Source organism: Hemibagrus wyckioides, linkage group LG08 (assembly GCF_019097595.1).
Source record: "Hemibagrus wyckioides isolate EC202008001 linkage group LG08, SWU_Hwy_1.0, whole genome shotgun sequence".
NCBI classification, from domain to species: Eukaryota; Metazoa; Chordata; class Actinopteri; order Siluriformes; family Bagridae; genus Hemibagrus; species Hemibagrus wyckioides.
Genome location: NC_080717.1, coordinates 27,713,640 through 27,731,875, shown reverse-complemented (window position 1 = coordinate 27,731,875; position 18,236 = coordinate 27,713,640).

Genomic DNA, 18,236 nt, shown 5'->3' with positions numbered 1-18,236 from the left:
ATACGACGCACGTGACTTAATAACAGATAAAATACCGTACATTAAATACCATCAGCAATCTTGGATCACTGGCTGTTTTTAGAGTCTGCCTTACATCAACATTTTATTTGAAACCCTGAAGGTGGCACTTATTTGCCTATGTGCTTGCGTTACACACGAGTTGTGGAAGTGTTTCACTAAGCCTTGTCATCTGATTCAAAGTGTAGTTTATTTTTACATGGATGAACATGACTCTTCTGGTCATCCTGAGAGATGACATTTAATGGACTGTTCAAATTCATGTCACTACATTTGCACCTTCAGTGTGCTTTTTTTTTCCCCAAGATTTTTTCAGTGTAAACTTTGGTGGTTAAAAGTATTATCCTATGATCAGTCTTACAGACCAAAGAATAGTTATTAAGAACGGTATTTACTGATTCATTAAATATTATAGACCGTTTATGGTTCATATCAGAAAAAATGGCTCTGCTTGTCGTCCAAAAGGATCAGATTTAATGTTTATAAGAAGAGTAACAGCTAACCTTCAAGTCAGTACCTTATGGCACACACTTTTCTAAAATCTAAATGTTTAATTTAAAGGTTGAACTTGATTGGATTCTTGCATTGCAGAAGTAATAAGTTTATAGACATATAAATGTATCAATAGGCTTAGATATGTTTAGATAAAATAAAATAAAATAAAATAAACATTAAGTCTGTCTGTTTTAGGCTGTATAAACATCTAATAAGCCTATGTGCAACAATTAACAATCTATGCTATTAATGGCCATGATAAATGTCGCAATGCAGCAGTATACCACTGACTGACCAATCCTTTTCTTAAGAAAGTGTTGCACATCTTAAACGTGTTAATTTAGCATGCATAAATACTACATTACTCATAGAAGTGTCTCGAATACAGACAGCATTTGCAGAAATTTATGAGAATATATTCAATAAAATGTGGTGTAAAAGGCCGATATGCTCGACTGATTTTCTGTAACTCCAATCGTATTTGACATGTTGTTTTTTTTTGATGATATCTCGTGACGTAGGGAATGTTTTTTTCTCAGCACTAATGCTGGTGTCTTTATTTATAACAATTTTTGCACTTGTGATCCAATGAAACAGTAATCTGACCTACCCATGCTTGTCTTTAAATTTTATTTTGCTTGTATTGCATCTGATTTTGATTATTCTTATCAATCTGTTGCTGACCTTCATAATGTATCTGTTTGTGTGTGTGTGTGTGTGTGTGTGTGTGTGTGTGTGTGTGTGTGTGGTTTTAATGTCAGCTCCAGATAACAAGTCTTCAGCTGTGTATACACAAGCAAATGCTCAAAATGTCTGCTTTACATCCTAGTTCACTTAAAAGGCTAAAGGAACACATATTTTTGTACAATGTAAAAATGAAGCAAGTGTCATTGCACTTGTTATGTATGTTAGATGTGAGTAGTCACTTAAGTAAATAAAATATAATAATAATAATAATAATAATAATAATAATAATAATAATAATAATAATAATAATAATAATAATAATAATAATAATAAAGCTAAAATTGAGATAGGGATTTAACAGAATTGTAATTCTCTAATGAGAGAATAATGATAGCCAACAATTCAGCAGAGCATTCCTTGGCCATAAATGGCCTCGTAGAGCTTCCACAGACGGAAAACACACGCACTTTCCACTCTTTCGATCATCCTTTTATCACATCTTTGTTTTTGCTCACCATTTATGGTGATACGTTTAGACACTACTGATATTTTACTGATATTTAGCAGTGCTTATACTGATAAATTAGAATATTAGTGATTTTATTCTGTGCACTTTTTAGAGTATAAACTTGACTCTGCGTGTTGAGTGTTTAGCAGTCGATTAAAGTTTAGCCTTCAAACAGAGACAAATACGTAAAACTGAACGTCTGTATGTAGAGTTGTTTTACATGTTTGTTGTAAGATATAACAGGAAAAAAACAGCTGTTTGCTGTAATGTCTGTGTGTCTACAACAAACTGAGTGAAATATGGATGTTGGTAGAAGGCGAGCATGCCGGAGCCAGGCATCTGTCCCTACGCTTGGATGCCACCCAAGTTCCCAGGCAGTCAAGTACAGAGTAATAATGTGCACGGTGTCATAATTGCCTGTAATTTAATCATATCCTCCATCTCTCCTGCAAATATGATGGTTGGCTGAAGCAGGTTGTAATATACGAGTTCCTTCACGGAGGGTTGATTCATTTAAAAGTGTCAACTTTTAAACCTATCGTGAAGTGAACTTATGACACCGAGAAGAAATCATGGCTAAAATGAGTCAATGTTGACATCATTATCTTATTGTTTGCTAACTAACACCAGATCAGCAGCTTTAAACCCCATCTGTTGACGGAAAGATGGTTCACGCTGCTCCCCCCAGACCACCTGTACACACCATCCAAGTCTTCGTGATCCAAATCTCTGCTCCAACATATGATCCCATTGTCCTAAATTAGGCAAAGAATCAGAGTAGTGTGTGTGTGTGAGAGAGAGACTCAGAGCTCCGCAGTGAATTGTTTTTTCTTCTTCCTCTTTGGTTTCCCTCCCTGGTGACTCTTTCCATTAACATTATAATTTCAGACACTGCTTTGCTCCATGTTACACTCCATTGTCAGAGAATCAGTGCATTCGGAGGTCCACTGGGGATGCTGACCCCTTGGCAATTTTGTTGAAAGTGTAATTATCTACCCGCAGCTCACCAAGATTTAAAAAGATTGCATTTCCACTAAACCCATATCAATGCTAATTTAGCTGCGCTGTTCCAGGTGCCTCTGTCCAAGTCTGTGCACTAGGGAAAGCTGCCTGTCCACAGGGAGGCCTATAAGGACCGATATGCACTGAAATTACAGCTATTTCCCTCAGTCAGAAATCAGCTTTACACTATAGGACACACTGAACAAAGAAGGCATGCAAGATTGGAGTTAAACAAACATGACTAATGCCCCCCCACTCTCTCACCCTCAGCTTCCCAGTGGCTGCGAGGCTGCAAGCTAATAATCTAGCAAGAAATGGAATATAAAGCAGTCACTGAAAGGGAAAAAGCAATGCTCATGCTGGACTGCATGTGTGATTAATAATGAATGCATTCATATTGGAGTGGGTCAGGACATTTACACTGTGGATGGAGTTGTGTAAGGAGATTGTGACTTGTCTTTGCATGATTGATGACTGTCTTTGGACATCAAGTGACCAACTGGAGCAAACCGGTGTGTTTGTGCATTTTTTTGGTGATGCTAAGACAAGATATTACATACAATCTCTCTCTTTCTCTTTCTCTGTGTGTGTGTCTGTGTATGTGTGTGTGTGTGTGTGTGTGTGTGTGTGTGTTTATAGGTGTGCAGGTTGTGCATGCTTCTGGATTCTATTCTATGCTTGCATGTGTGCAAAAAAAAGACCGTAGGTTTGTTAGTTTAGAGTCAGAGGGAAATAAAAAGAGACGAGAAAATATACTTCTACATCTGGAACACATCTGGAACTCAGAGGAACTAAGGAGCAGAGTATAAAATGTGAATTGTGAGGTAAACATGGACCAAAAAATTCCCAAAGAAGCATAGGTGAAAAATAAATAAATAAAATAAAAATAAATAAATAAATAAATAACAACAATACTACTACTACTACTACTACTACTACTACTACTAATAATAATAATAATAATAATAATAAACCATGGCAAGTGACACATTCAGTCCCTTTAAGCAGAGCTGTCAGATGTGAAGAAACAGAAGAAAGGCAAACAAAAAGCAAGCAATAATACCACTAACACACTGCGGTTTAATGTAAAAATCAAACACATTTTAATGACCTTTTTAACAACGTTTAAAGACAATTGTCCTTATTATCATGCAATCTAAATAACAAGGATAACGCCGACAAAAGTGAACAATAAACTCCCTGCAACAAACTGCCCCCAGTCCGCAATTTTAATTCGATGTTAATGCTATATTGTAATGTACGACGTCAAGAAATGTTAATACAAATTAGTTCACACTTGAATTTGCTTTATTCGGGTAATCTCACTGCTGGCATTGAAATAAATGTAAATCGATTGCAGCTCATTGTTTTGCTGCAGTGATTTAAATGATTTTGATATTCCTAATTTTCGATATATATATATATATATATATATATATATATATATATATATATTGTATGCTTAATCATTAATTGTGAATATTAAAATTGTTTATTTTAATGACCTATGAAAATAGGTTTGGGGGGAAAAGCTAGTTATTTATTTATTATTATTATTATTATTATTATTATTATTATTATTATTATCATCATCATCGATATTATTAATAATAATATTTAATACATTTGTTGTTAGTAAAAATCTGCCTTTTTTATTTGTTTCTTTAATGATCTTTTTTTTCTTTATAATCAAAGCCGACGAGCTTCTTGTTTTTGCTGTATTTTATCCTAAAAAGACACCTACAAGCCTGTCAGCTTTAAGGCTCCAGAGAAAGCCCTGTGATCAGCTCACACTGCTGACACAAAACCATCTGCTTCAAAGCTCTTGGCCGAGACACAACCTTAAATATGGCTTTAATTAAAAGACGGTTCATTCATTGCCCGAGACCACATGATGGGCAATAATTACAAATAAGGTTACAGATGTGACAGATATGCGCTTCTGGGGGGAGAGAATAAAGCTAGAAGAAGTACAGTAGCACCTGAATTCATCTTTCTGATATCGGCTACACCGGGATTATCTGGACAACGAGCAGTGTAGTGTCACGTGCAGGGCTGAATTAACGCAAACAGTAATGAAAACACTTACAGTCTTCATCTGTGTCCAGTTGGACCTTTATTATGTGTGACACGGCTACTCCAGCTAACAAAACTGATTTGACTGATCTCATCATACTTCACTCATGCAATAAAATGGAAACAAGTTCCAAGTTAAAAAGCCGGAAGCTGGAAGGTTTTCTATTTTAACGGCGCAATTTTTACTAAATACTGAAAAATATTAATGAATATCTATTTAGTATTCAAAAACATATCCAACGCCATGCAAAGAGGGAAATGAGATCCTGTAATGCTAACTTAGCATCCAAATAACTACAGGAATAAAAGAATAAATCAAATGTATTGGAAAAATCAAACTTCGGGTTCTTAACAAATAATGCCTAGTTATTTACACATTTTAACCAACATATCTATCTATCTATCTATCTATCTATCTATCTATCTATCTATCTATCTATCTATCTATCTATCTATCTATCTATCTATCTATCTGTCTGTCTGTCTTGTGCTTTCTTATATACAACATAATATAAACAAAATAATGTAATCCTCGTCACAATGATTCAAAACATCTATCTATTTGTCTGTCTGTCTTCCTGTCTGTCTGTCTGTCTATCTATCTATCTATCTATCTATCTATCTATCTATCTATCTATCTATCTATCTATCTATCTATCTATCTATCTATCTGTTTATTCATTCTCTTGTTAATGGAACGTGTAATTCCTTATTCTTTTATTCCTCCAGTGTGTTTTGTTAATCTTGAAAACATGCTACAAAAGCAGCAGTTCCATAAAAAATACCCTAATACCCTCGTGCAGTGTGTATTCTAATAATCTAGACTTTTATAAATACACAGTATTGTTAAACGTGAGAGCAGTTTAATGCCGCATATGTTAAATGATGCTGGATGATTTGAAGGAATACTGCAAGAGCAAGTCACTTTGTCTAGTGCACTCGACCTGTGTGTTTACAGGCTGTAAAAACACAACACCGATCCACATCCGGTTACCTGCATATGACCCACGGCACGTGCACATGCTTGTGTGCTCTTCCTTCATCCCGTGGTTATATTGTACAGCGTGTAAGAAAACAAAACACACACCTGAATTAACTGAACCTCAATAACAGCTACATGGAGCACGACCTGCAATTATTTAATATTTTAAATAGAGTAATTAAACTAAAAGAAATGCTTAACTATTTGTAATCCATGACGTGCAAAAGTTTTGTTTATTTTAACTATTATTTTGTTATTTTGTGTTTATCCAGTGATACACATGCAGTGATCACTCAGGTGAAGCCCAACGCAAGCGTTTTTTTTATTAAAACATATTTTGAGATAATGTTTAAAAATCTTATTTTAAACCAAAACGCCGGTCTAATCAAGAAAATGTGACGATGGATATTGAATTGGGGAACATTGCTCTGTATTTATGGGTCGAGTCTTTTTTTCAGGTCACTAAAATAAATCCCACAGTGCTCCATCGCCCTCTAGCGGAACATTTTTACAAGAAAAAAAAATACATGCAAAAAAAAAACCAACAAAAATGTCTGAAGCAGAGTGCTCTCTCTCTCTCTCTCTCCCTCCCTCTCTCTCTCTCTTTCTCTCACTCTCTCTCCCTCTCTCTCTCTCTCTCTCTCTCTCTCTGTCTGTCTCTCTCTCTCTCTCTCTCTTTCCTTTGGCCCCTTAGTTCCAGTGAAAGGAACTCTTAATGCTTCAGCTTCATACCAAGACATTTTGGACAATTTCATGCTCTTTGTGGGAACAGTTTGGGGATGACCCCTTCCTGTTCCAACATGACTGCACACCAGTGACCAAAGCAAGGTCCATAAAGACATGGATGAGGGAGTTTGGTGTGGAGGAACTTGACTGGCCTGCACAGAGTCCTGACCTCAACCCCATAGAACACCTTTGGGATGAATTAGAGTGGAGACTGTGAACCAGGCCTTCTTGTCCAACATCAGTGCCTGACCTCACAAATGTGCTTCTAGAGGAAACTTTTGCCAATATAGTGTACAACGTGTACAGATATTAATTGCAAGAAAATAAATATGTATTAAATATTAAATAAGCAAAGGTTGGTAATGTGAATCTAACCAGGGATTCTTTCACACTCTCCAAAAAAAAAAAAAAAAAAATCCCAGTCTCCCAGAAATCGTAAAGAAGAAAATCACCTGATCTCAGAACAACATATTAATGAAAACAACTCTCTTTATTTACACTGGGTTTTTTATAAATTCACATCATACTGGAGCACCTGGCAATCATGTCTAATATGTAATCAACACACAAGTAAATACCAATAGTAAAGTAGTACTAGTAGATATTTTGCATTCTACCACACAAGGTATGGAAAACCCAGTAGAGTTGCATGTTAAACCCTGAAACAAGGGGTTTCCCTTTCAGGCAAGGTTTCAATCAATTCCTGCCACTAGCAAAAAGTTGAAACTGGTGATTTTTTAAGAAGATAATCTAGATCTTAGAAGAGTAATCTCTTCATCAACTAAAATTTGTGAGAGTCCATCTGCATAAACAAAATCCTGATTTTCAGTCCTAACACATGTACCTTTCAGTGTTTAACCATTAAGGATTAGTTAATTTCTATAAATAATACACCGATCAGCTATAACACTGTGAGCAGTGAGAGGTGAAGTGAATAAGACTGAGTATCTCCTCATCATGGCACCTGTTAGTGGGTGGGATATATTAGGCAGCAAGTCAACATTTTGTCCTCAAAGTTGATGTTAGAAGCAGGAAAAATGGACAAGTGTAAGGATTTGAGTGAGTTTGATGAAGGGCCAAATTGTGATGGCTAGACCACTGGATCAGAGCATCTCCAAAACTGCAGCTCTTGTGGGGTGTTCCCGGTCTGCAGTGGTCAGTATCTATCAAAAGTGGTCCAAGGAAGGAACAGTGGTGAACCGGTGACAGGGTCATGGGTGGCCAAGGCTCACTGGTGCACATGGGGAGAGAAGGCTGGCCCGTGTGATCCGATCCAACAGACGAGCTACTGTTGCTCAGATTTCTGAAGAAGTTAATGCTGGTTCTGATAGAAAGGGGTCAGAATACACAGTGCAGGATGGGTCAGGGCTGTTTTGGCAGCAAAAGGGGAACCAACACAATATTAAGCAGGTGGTCATAATGTTATGCTTGATCAGTGTACATTTAAAGTGATTACATGTTTTTTTCTCTCTCTCTCTCTCTTTCTCTCTCTCATGGGGTTCACATTAGCACTTTGGACTCTGAAAGGATGAGATACCTATTGTGAACTTGACGAGGAGAATGAAAGCATACCTTTCTGTCCAATGCGATGAAAGTCCACCCACCATCTACAGCATGCAGGTATTGGTGTTGTCGGTGGTGCTGAACGGACAGCTCCAGTATAATCAGCAACTCTAAAGCAAGAGTTCCCAAACTTTCTGCATGCAAGAAATCCTTAAAACTTATTCAGTTATTGTAGACAATGCACCTACTGGCATGTTTTTGGGAGGTTTGAGGAAACCGGAAAAACTGGATAGACATACAGAAACTCAGATCAGGACCGAACCTAGAACCCTGAACCTGGAGCTCTTCTAAACTGTATAATAAACTTCACAAACCCCTTCAAACATACCCAGACTTTATTCTCATTACTTATATGTTTACAGATATATTTTGCTTATTAATTGGAGTGAATTAATTCCAGAGATGTTGAGCAACATACACTTTAAATATATTTTAACATTGTATTGTATTGTATTGTATACATGAAATTGTCAGCTATTGGGAAGGACTCATGTAGGTGCATTACCATTAAATGGAAGGTCATGGGTTTAAATCCCAGCATTACCAAGCTGCCACTATTGGGCTCTTTGACTGCTCAGGTGCATCCAGGTGTAAATTGTTTTAGATAAATGTTTCAGCCATATGAGTAAAATGAAAATGTACTGTTTTTGGATTTAGATTAAACCCATTTACAGTTTGATGAGGAACTTGACTGGCCTGCACAGAGTCCTGACCTCAACCCCACAGAACACCTTTGGGATGAATTAGAGTGGAGACTGTGAGCCAGACCTTCTCATCCAACATCAGTGCCTGACCTCACAAATGCGCTTCTAGAGAAATGGTCAAAATTTCCAATAAACACACTCCTAAACCTTGTGGAAAGCCTTCCCAGAAGAGTTGAAGTTGTTATAGCTGCAAAGGGCGGGACAACTCCATATTACATTCATGTGCATGTAAAGACGTCCCAGTTTTGACCTGGCTTTCAGTCTCCACTCTAATTCATCCCAAAGGTGGCCAGTCAAGGCAGGTCAGTCAAGTTCCTCCACACCAAACTCACTCATCCATGTCTTAATGGACCTTGCTTTGGTCACTGGTGTGCAGTCATGTTGGAACAGGAAGGGGTCATCCCCAAACTGTTCCCACAAAGTTGGGAGCATGAAATTGTCCCAAATGTCTTGGTATGAAGCTGAAGCATTAAGAGTTCCTTTCACTGAAAATAAGGGGCCGAGCCCAACCCCTGATAAACAACACCTGAACTCAATGATTTGGAGGGGTGTCCCAAAACCTTTGACATTATAGTGTATCTTAAACAATAATATTTAAATGCATGTTTTATTTTACCTTACAGGACATATGATTTAAATAACCTCTGAACAGAGGTGGACAGTAAAGAAGTACATTTACTTGAGTACTGTACTTAAGTACACTTTTTGAGTATCTGTACTTTACTTTTGTGTTATTTTTTCTGGATACTTGTTACTTTAACTTCACTCCATTTGAAAGACAAATATTCTACTTTTTACTCCACTACATTTCTGTCCAGGTCATCGAGTAGAAAGTAGTTACGTTATTCAGAGGATGATTTTTTTCACTCTTGTAGCATCACCTGTCGTAAAGTTCAGTGGTTTACCGTAATTTTTTGAACTCAATTGATCAGTTGCTGGCAAAATGGACGAAGATATGCTTTGTATATTATACACCACCAACACATTGGTAATGATGTTAGTTAACACACAAAAACGTATTCTGCGTCCAAATTCTCATACTATGAAATTGTAAAAAATAGTCCTAAATAGTATTCAAAATTAGAATTAGTATGCCCTAAATCGTAGTATACTGAAAAGAGTATTCCAAAAATTCCTGGATGGTCTACTACATCCAGTAGAAATTCAAAATGCAGAACGATGCACACTCTAATGGATAATATTGCCCACAACGCATTGCACACAGGAGGGAGGAGCCTTGAGAATGGTGTAAATGCATATTAAAACGATGTAAATGAAATGTGGAAATATATATAACTCTTTGTTGAAGCAGTGTTGCTTCAGGAGAAGCTCAGGAAACCTTTGCAGGTGTTTTGAGGTAATTAGTTGATTAGGGCGTGACACCATGACTTTCCAATATTGAACTTTTTCACAATATTCTAATTTTCTGAGACACAGAATTTTGGGTTTTCCTTATCTGTAAGCCATAATCATCACAATTTCAAGTAATAAAGGCTTGAAATATTTCACTCTATGTGTAATGAATCTATATAATATATGGGTTTCACTTTCTGAACTGACAAACAGTGACAAAAAATATTGACCTTTTTCATTATATTCTAAATTTTTGAGATGTACCTGTACTTTTTTGTTGGGGGTGGTAGGAGTGTTAAACAAAAATGAAAATGATTATACCCGTCTTTTTTGTCAATTCAGTTGTTTAATTTCTATAGGTTTTGTAACATTCTAAAAGCTTTTAATTTAACAGATACTACAAACTGGTCAGTATATTCACAAGGTTGCTACAAAAGTATTGCATACAACAGTGCAACAAAAAACAATGCGTTGACATTTACTTTTTACTTTCGATACGTAAGTACTTTTAAAAACTAGTACTTCTGTACTTTTACTTAAGTAAAAACGTGTCTTTACAACTTTTACTTGTAATGGAGTAATGTTTGACCAGTAGTATCTGTACTTTTACTCAAGTAAGGAAGTTGTGTACTTTGTCCACCTCTGCCTCTGAAAAACAACACTTGAGTTCAATGACTTGGAGGGGTGTCCCAAAACTTTTGGCTATGTAGTGTATGTTGCTGCACAAGACAGAGGTCTATAAAAATGACCATGGTAAACATGTATGTGCTCTGGGGCCTTTTGGATGGTAATGCCCAGTCAATTACATTTCCTTCAAGGTCATTAAGCACAAACCTGGCTTGTCCTTTGACAAGGCATGCCTGTGTGTTTAATGAGGGTCGGAGGAGGCTAGAGCTGCTTTAATGGACTCTGAGTTGCTCTCTTGGTTGTTCATCTGCAGGCCTCGCTCCAATCCGTGTTACTCCACTCGTTCACTATGTGTTCGCAGACCCCAAGGAAAAATAAATACGCTGACTGTAAATGATGCCTCAACGCCACCGCAAACTGTCACCTCGATGAGAATCATGAGTCAACTAGATAACATACCACCTATGACATTTCACTATTATATATTTTACTAAATATTCACGTTTATATTGTCCTGGAGCGATTTCTATTTAATGTTCAGCCCCACACAAGTCGTACACAGCAGCTAGACATGCATATAAACATATTGCAGAGTACAGAATGGAGTCATGATGGATAACATGGAGGTACAAGTGAGGTCTGGATTTATTTCATGATTCACTGATGCAGTGAAATGACTGTATTATTGCATTATTGCAAAACACAGCCAGCCCTCAACGTTTAGTCAAATTATTAAAGGAGCAAAGGTATGAAACAGCTGTATGATAAGAGAACAAAAGTTTACTTCCTTTAAGGTGAATTTAATATTACACTAAGAAAACACCATTACACCATTCTGTTCAATGGTTCGGTGGTTGTTTTCCATGTGTGATGAACTTCTGTGATGTCAGTTGTGCCATGTTTGAGTTAATCCTTTAATTGACTTGAAATTATTTCTTGTTTCAGTTGTGTTTTGTTCTGCTCTGCTTTAATTGAATCCTTATTCTTTCAGCAGCACACGCAATGTACCACACTCAGATAGCCACTAACTGCTGTAAGGATGTGTATAGATCACACATTTTCTGCACCGATAAAAACTTTGATTGTGTGTCAAGCCCACATAAGAAAGAGATCCTCCGTGCTAAATGAGATCCTCCACGCTTGGCTAATGATACTTAATGAATTATTCAGAAAAATAAATTATTATTCACAAAAAGAACGCCAGCAGGAGGCAAACAATTTGAAGGGTTGTAACACCCCGTAACAGTTCAACAGCCAAAGGAACAAAAGTACCACGCTGAAAATTAAACTAATGATTAAAAAATGTGAATTAATTTTGCATTTGAGGGGACCGAGAAAATGCCAGACAGTTTTGAAAGGTTAATCTTTGATTCAGCCACTAATAAACAGAGTGGGAGGGAAATTAGGAGCTTGCTCTTTAACTGGACATGGACAACTCACCACAGGAATGAATAACTTTCCTTTTTGTTTTTGTTTTTTTCTAAAATAAAAATTCATGGCAATAATACCATTCAGCCCATCGCTGTGCAGCCAGCAGCGTTTCACATTTTGGAGTGTTATTTAATTATTCATCAGATTGCAATTTTTGTCCGAAAGCAAAATGTAAGACCTCAGAATAGACGGTGATGTTGAGAGTTAAGAGGCTTGCTCAAGTGCTTAGCTGCGGCTTTCAGGAAGTCCTGGGATTTCAGGTAAGGGATATCCGAACTTTTTCTTCTCTGCAAACAAAAAGAAAGGCACCGACCGCCTCTTCTATACAAAGCCTCAGCTGATGTTTACACAATTCTCCACAATCACTCTTCACATCATTCAGATGCATGTATCACTGAGGCACCACAACCTTCTAACACTTTTACCTGCTGACTTAGATTAGTTTCGAGTTTGGGTTTGCAAATAGAGAAACAACTGATGACTATACAAAGAACTTCCAGGCGCCATCAGCGTGTAAATCCCACACTTTTAATTAAAACAATAATAATAATAACAATGTGCTCCAAAAATTTATTATCCCATGATTTATTCCAGAAAATATTTTCTTCCTGGTTTGCTCATTAAGAATGGAAGTCTGTATCCAGATCTATGTAAAGCCACTTCTATTGCTAAAATTATACATAAACAAATAAATAAATAAATAAATAAACAACATTTATGTTTATTTCTTCATGTCTATTGCATCTTTAATGGCAGAAAAACTGGGATGAACTTACAAAGGTATTAAGTACTCTAATAAGAGTAATAAGAGTATATATTTATGCACCCTTACAGTATATACATGTGTTTTTCTTCATCAGATTGCTTAGCTTCTCACTGACCTCTCACCTATTCGTTTTTATCAACATTTATTTCTGAAGCCCGATGCCCAGACGTCTTTTTTATGCCTAATTTAATTTTGTTTATGTCACCCGTTCAACTACCACCAGAAACCTGTTCCAAAATTTCCAGAGACTGTGATAAATTTGGATTTTAACCCCCAGCATGGTTCTGGCAGCTTTCTCCTAACTGCCTTTTGGGAACTGGGGAAGCTGAAGTGGGTCTCATACATGCCAAAGTTACTATAGTAAGCTAGTATTATAAAAAGCAGTGAGAATGAGAGAAAGCATGAGAGAATATTTACATAATGTACAACGATAATCACTTGACTGATCCGTGTGTCTGTTACAATCAACACAAAACAGAGTTTCTGTTATTACTCCAAAGGTAATCGCTATCCTATAACAGCTCATGACATCCCATAGTGTTTTATTCTTTTTATACCAGGACAGATGCCCAACAAATATGATTTTTTATGCTTTACACATTATTTTGCTTTCATAAGAACTAAATATACACCAATGTCTCCTTACAGGAAAGTGTCTGTACATTAATATGATAACATTTAATATTTACCTGAATGTAAACTGTTAGACCCATCTGTGCTCCAACTTTTATCGCTCTACCATTGAGAGCATCATCACCAACTGCATCTCAGCCTGGTGATGCAATTGCACTGCAGCAGACCAAAAAGCCCTTCAGCAGGTGGTGAAAAAAGCTACCCACCAACGAAAGAAAGCATTTACCAGAAACGCTGTCTCAGTGACTGAGAATTAGCTGCTTCCTTATGCTAATTATACTGTACATTTGTTTGCATTTATATACTTATACTACACTGTTATAGAGTATGCATCTTTTCACAAAACATAATTTATAATGCTGTCTTTGCATGGTACTATTCTGTATACTGTATATTTCAGTCACATGTGCATAGCCACAGACTGGTCAGGGTGCCCATACTGACCCGTGCTCACCGCAGAAAGCAGCAACAATGGTCATGTGAGCATCGGAACTGGACCACGGAGCAGTGGAAGAAGGTGGCCTGGTCTGAATGAATCACATTTTCTTTTACATCACGTGGATGGCCGGGTGCGTGTGCGTCTCTTACCTGGGGAACACATGGCACCAGGATGCACTATGGGAAGAAGGCGAGCCGACGGAGGCAGTGTCCTGCTTTGGGCAATGTTCTGCTGGGAAACCTTGGGTCCTGCCATCCATGTGGATGTTACTTTGACACGTACCACCTACCTAAGCACTGTTGCAGACCATGTACACACTTTCATGAAAACAGTATTCCCTGATGGCTGAGGCCTCTTTCAGCACTATAATGTGCCGTGCCACAAAGCAGAAATGGTTCAGGAATGGTTTGATGACCACAACATTAGACATTTTTAACTTTAAATTTATGGTAAGATTTTCTGTTTTCACAATAACAATGTGTATTTTTTCATGTTACGACAGTAATTTGATGTATGTACATCAAATTAATGAAGAGCTAACCTTAACTACAACAAGGGAATTGGTGCATGAATAACGCTTACCTCAAGTACATGTTTTTTTAGTTATATTAATTATTAAATGTCAAATAGCCTTTATTTGTCACATATACATTACTGCACAGTGAAATTCTTTCTTCACATATCCCATCCTTGAAGGGTTGGGATCAGAGCACAGGGTCAGCCATGATGGAGTGCCCCTGGAGCATTTGCTCAGTGGCCCAACGGTGGTAGCATGGTAGTGCTGGGGCTAGAACCTCAATCAACAACGCCGAGCCTTATTCACTTGAGCTACCACCGCCCTTAATGAAGACTTATGGCTAAACTAAATCAATCATGCTCTGTAAGAAGAAATGTGAATTAAAGGTGCATCATTTCAAATAATCTATGCAGCTGTGTACACAAACATCATTAAATCAATTGCTATTTATCGAACACAGAAAGACGCACGAATAATAAGCATCAATCATTTCAACCCATATTGTGTCGTTCTCCATCCATTTCTCTTCAAATCTCTCTGTAGTACCTGTACGTGCCATGGGTGGCTTGGACCCATGTCGTCCTTTCTGAGTGGACACACTACAGGGTGGTCCAGGATCTTCTCCAGTTACCCTGTTCTTGCTGTACACTTGCAAAAGCTAACCAACACAATGAAAGTATAATAAACAAATGTCTTCAGGCTCGGATGAGAAGGGGCAAAGTCTGCTTTACTATAGTAAGACGGTTCTTAACAACAACACCAAAATGGCTCTCAAAGACAAAACGCCAGGCTCGGTGCGGTCAAGTGCAACGGCCTGCAAAAAGTCCCCTCTATCCTGGCATCATCCTCCTACCGCTAAATTTTTCTCAACTTTGACTTCTTAGTCTTGTGCACTTTTTCTGAGAATTAACAAACCCTATAAAACAACCTTATATCTATCTTTTTATTTTAACTGATGACCTTTGAATTCCAACCACTGTCCTTGAAGTTAGACACAGTGCTGTTTACTATATTTGTTCAAGTAATGCTCTGTTTTTATTATTATAATTGTAATAATATTTATTTATAATCATAATCTGTATAATTACTTATTGTAACACTGTTGTGGTTACCTGACATTTAGTTTTACCCCTGACCTTAAGGGTGGACGATATATTTACTTACTTACTTACTTGTTTAGAACTATTTAAAGACTCAGCTCCTTTACCTATGAAAGTGAAAATTTAGAAATAATGCAGGTTTAATTAATATTCTTTCTTATAGAACAGATTTAATTATTAATACATTAACTAACAAATGTGTACTAACATTTCTTAAGCTGGTCGTTATTCACGCACAAATTCGTAAGTCTCACGTCGTAGTTAGGGTCAGCTCTTGATTGTGTAAATTGTGATTAGTACATGTTTAACTCATCACTAGTTCTTTATTTAAGTAAGTATTCATTCAGGTATTAGTGCAAGATTATTCATGTACTGTTACCATATACCACAGTGTGACCATGTGCCATGACTGTCATGTTTCTTAGACTCAGTAAATACGTTTACTAAAATAAAACAGTTCTAAAACGATCAATTATATAACAGAAACAAACAAATGACTCATGGGTTATTAAATGTAGACAATCTACTACATTTGAAAAATTTCTCTCGCTCCATCATGATATCTCAGTGCGCATCTTTCTTTGCACATTTGGGCCAAACATCGTTTTTTTTTTGATGTATGAGTGAGAAAAGTTTGCTCCAGGTTAACGGGCTAAGGTCATGCTAATGTTATTGAGCTCAGTGCCAGGCATGTATGCAGGGAGTGAGAGAAGGACTTGGAACAAAAGCAGATTCACCCGCTAGGCAGCATATGCCTCAGCACCACCATTCCCTACAGGCCTGCAGCAGCTATCCAGGCAAATCTGCTGCTCTCTGCCCAAAAAAAGGTGTCTTTAACTCTCAGTACATACACGAGAAAACCAGAGTAGTTCAAGTTTCGAGAATATTCTTCACAAACCTCACTGAAGGGATGGAAGGACATGGGTAATCTTGGATTGTTTAAACAGTACAGTGATGAAGAGGAAGGTGTATCATTGCTTTTATACTGTTAAAGTTAACAAGAAGTAGGTTTTTGATCAAAATCTGATGTGTTAGGTCTGTGTGTGTGTGTGTGTGTGTGTGTGTGTTCATGTGTGTGTGGGACAGATGGATAGATGAGGTTGGCACAGGCGAGAGGTGTTCTGGCACTGTGAATGAGACTGGTGCAGCTGTGGTGGTCAACACTGTCACAGTGCCCTTTAGAGCGATCACACATGAACACACACACACACACACACACACACACACTGTACCAACTTAGTGTAGAACGAAAACAAATACACACTGATTAACAGAGATTAGAATTATCTGGAAGTGATAATTATTATGTAAGCACACACTGTTCCTATAGCCACTAAGATCTGAAGTCCTATTCATTTTGTTCCTTGCAGATACCTTAATTGCGTCTATATTTTTCTATGTAAGCTCGGCTATTCTTCACTGTACTGATTATAACTCACTGTGATTTGGCCCTAAGGAAATGAAAGATGCTGTGTGCACCATGCTCTGAGGTGTGACCTTACACAAGTTTCTCTTTCCACCCTCGGTGCAGATTAATAACACAGTGCTGCGATTCATCAGAGAAGACGTCATGGATCATGTAATCACTGAAGCGTTGCATCAGAACGATAAAGGAGTTCTGTCTGGGAGAATCGGATTCGAAACGCTGGAAGAAGAAGAATGAGGAACTTTGTGGCCAAGTGAAACAAGAAGAGAGATAAATGTTAATATGTTTGATAAATGAATAGTTTATGGTCCATACGTCATATTGTAGTTATTTGTGAGGCTTGATGGCATTGGTGTGTCTTATGCAATGACCAAAGGAATTTTAAGGAATAAAACACTTGGATGCTTGCTGTTATTGGAAAATAATCAGCACCAGGGTGTTGTGAGTGTGTCTGGGTGGGTCTGTCATGAAGTGATGTTACTGCTCAATGATATACAACAAAAGATTTTCAATAGAATGACACTTTTGTGCAATCACAGTTAAACTGTATCCCAAATACAACACATTCCAAGGATTCCTTATATTTAATTTAGATTTCGTCCTTTGGTGGACATCCATTCTTCCATCTTCTGGTTCAGCATTTCCTAAACTGGATCACAATGAACCTGGAGTCTATCCCAGGGGACTCGGGGCATGAGGTGGGGGACTTCCTAGATGAGGTGACAACTTATCACACACTAGGAACCAATCAGTCTGCGAAGGAATGAGGGAGGAAAACCCAGAAGCACGAAAAGAACGCGTAAACTCCACCCACACAGGACGGAGACAGGAACCGAACCTGTATTCCTGGAGGTGCGAGGCAAATATGAGGCTAACCACTAAGCCACAATGCCTCCTTCGCCAAACACTTTTTATTAAAAATGATTTAAAGCCCAAATACAAAATCTCTAGGTCCCAAACATGGCAGCTTCCCAGTGCTGGGGTTTCAACTCATAACCCTCTAGTCAGTTGTCCAAAATGTCATCCACTGAGTCATAGATAACAGATAATCTATCTATAATAGATGATAATAGATCATCTTAATAATTTAAAGACCAAAAACTATAGCTCGAGGACCCAAAGATGGCTGCTTCCCAGTGCTGGGATTTATTTTATTTCATTGGACTGCACTGGACCTTCAGAA